Genomic DNA, 3,205 nt, shown 5'->3' on the forward strand with positions numbered 1-3,205 from the left:
TTTTTTCTCCTATGACACTATTCTAATTGGGAAGCTTGGATGTGTACCATATACTCTATACACAGCTCATACATGTGAGTATGGGCTCACTAGTAAGTTCGCACGCTGCTGGCCCCATTTCTTGTCAAGCGAGCCTTCTCTGGTAGCTCAACTTTTGCTGGACACCTATTAAAATTAGTAACCGTCACGGCAGTATTATGTAAAACATAACAATACATCGCTTGCCTAATGGATGTACGCGTCCGTACCCTCGTGGATGGAATAGGGGCATCCCCCAATGCCTGAGCACACATAATGCATGAAGTCNACGCGTCCGTACCCTCGTGGATGGAATAGGGGCATCCCCCAATGCCTGAGCACACATAATGCATGAACTCCTAACATTTTTCCATTTTCATTATCATTTAATACAGTCCCGCTAGCATTATGTACATATCATATCATTTTTCATATCGTTTTAGATACCGTTCATCATTCATACCTATCATTTCTCATTCTTTAGTTCTCATATCATACATAATTCTAACGGGGTTATATTTCATGCCATTTATCGTAATTTCATGTCATTCATATCATGCTGTGTACACACAATTTAAGAGAAATAACATAACGTTCTAGGCTTTTAACATAACATTTCATCATATAAATATCATACCTAACATATTGCATCACAATGTATCATATCATAAATATGTCAATTTATCACATATCTCGTACCATAACATATTTCATATCATATGACAACATATATATATCCGTTATTCACATGTCGTATCATAATCATATCATGTCGTAAACACTTCGTGGTCATATCGTTCCCTAACTTATCATAGCCTTAACGTTCTTATTTTATCACAGTCATATTGTTACATGAAAGTATCTTAGTCATATCATCACAGGAACGTATCCTAACGCTATCGTTCTATCAATCTATCACAAACCTATCACTTTCTACCCATAACGTACCGTATTCTTTATCATTCTCTCATATCCATAACACTTCAATATGTAACCTAACTTTAACGTTTCATGAACATATCTTACTCCTATCGTTACATATCGTTTTGTGCATCCTTCTCGTATCTAATTTCAAATATATCATTGAAACATCGTACCGTAATTATTATCATAACATATACATAACATATCATAGGCATATCTGTGAATGTTTGATTAATCCACCACACCCAAATGGTGGTGAGGGTTCTCTTATTTATAATCATTTACAGAATACAGAAATAAGGTAAATTACAAATAATAAGGAAATAGCGATAAAAGGAAAGAATAATAAATGAATACAATATATTTGCATTTAATAAAAGGGCAAATATGGTAACCCTTAATATAAGGCAAATATCTAGATATTTTCCTTATAATGAACGGTCAACTATCCTTAACACTCCCCCGCAAGCTGAGCGTCAGATTTGAACGAACATGAAGCTTGGATCTGAAAAATTCAAAGAGAGGTCGAGAAATACTCTTTGTGAAGATGTCAACAACTTGGAGATGAGAGGGTACATATTGTGTGCGAAGTTTACAGCGATAACAAGTTCTCGAAGGAAATGATAATCTAGTTCAACATGTTTGCCCCGCTTGTGAGAAACAGGATTAGAGCTCAAAAAAATAGCACTTTTGTTGTCACATAAGAGTAAGGGCTGCTGTGAAATAGGGACCTTGAGGTCATGCAAAAAATGCGTAACCCAAAGAAGTTCAGCAGCAGTTGTGGCAAGAGCACGATACTTAGATTCACAGCTGGAGCGTGATACAGTAGGTTGCTTTTTGGCACTCCAAGAAATGAGATTGTTACCAAGATAAATAGAATAGCCGGATGTAGAACGACGAGTATCGGGACAACCAGCCCAGTCAGCATCCGAATAAGCGACTAGCGTACTAGGAACAGTGGATGGACGAAAGGTAAGACCAAAGTGGAGTGTTTCTTTGACATAGCGAAGAATACGTTTGACAGCAAGAAAGTGATTTGCAGTAGGGGCATGCAAGATATGACTGACAGAATTGCTAGCATAGGCAATATCTGGACGCGTAATAGTCAAGTACTGAAGGGCGTCAACAAGAGATCTGTAGAGAGTAGGATCAGAGACAGGAGAACCATCAGCAGTCAGGTGTTGAGAAACAACCATGGGAGTGTGAACTGGTTTGCTATCGAGCAACTGAGCACGAGTAAGAATATCTCGAGCATATTTTAACTGACTGATAAAGAGACCATCAGGAGTGGGTGAAGCTTCAAGACCAAGAAAGTAACTGAGAGAACCCAAATCTTTGGTAGCAAACTCAGAATGAAGCTTGCGAGTAAAGCTGTTAATAAGAGATGAGTTGTTGCCGGTAACAATAATGTCATCTACATAAAGAAGCAAATAGATAAGATTAGATTGCTGATGAAAGACAAAAAGGGACGTGTAGGCGCGACTGCAAGAAAACCCAAGTGTGAGAAGAAATGAGCTAAAACGCTGAAACCAAGCACGAGAAGCTTGCTTTAAGCCATAGAGAGCTTTCTTTAATAAACAAACGCATAGGAAATCGAGGATCAGCATACGCAGGAGGTTGTTCCATATGAACATGTTCAATAAGCGTTCCATTAAGAAAAGCATTCTTGACATCAAGTTGTCGAAGAGGCCATTTATTTGTGACTGCAATAGAAAGCACGACACGGACAGTGGTAGCTTTGACAACCGGACTGAAAGTGTCAGTGTAGTCAAGACCAGGAACCTGAGTATAACCTTTGGCAACGAGACGAGCCTTGAAACGCTCGACGGATCCATCGGACAAATATTTAATACAAAACACCCATTTAGAGCCCACGATGTTGGTGTTGGCAGGGCGATGAACCAAAGTCCAAGTATCATTTTGTTGTAAAGCTCGAATTTCTTCATCCATGGCAGCCACCCAAGCAAGATTCTTAGCCGCGGATTTGAATCCTTTTGGCTCAGTGGATGCAAGAAGAGCAGAGAGAAGTCCAGATGAGCCCAACATACCAAGATTTGCTGGATGACGAGTCTTTAATATACCAGCTTTGGCGCGTATGATCATAGGATGAGTGCCGAAAGAAGAGAAATCAACAGGAGGTTCAATAGAGGTCGAATTAGAAGCCGAGGGTGGCAAAGTGAAACCTGCAAGAGAAGTATCAACCTGCACAGACTCATCTACAAGGTCAGAACAAATATCACACGGGGATGAACTGGATTGAGGA

The sequence above is a fragment of the Cucurbita maxima genome, unplaced genomic scaffold (genome assembly GCF_002738345.1).
Source record: "Cucurbita maxima cultivar Rimu unplaced genomic scaffold, Cmax_1.0 Cma_Scf00090, whole genome shotgun sequence".
NCBI classification, from domain to species: Eukaryota; Viridiplantae; Streptophyta; class Magnoliopsida; order Cucurbitales; family Cucurbitaceae; genus Cucurbita; species Cucurbita maxima.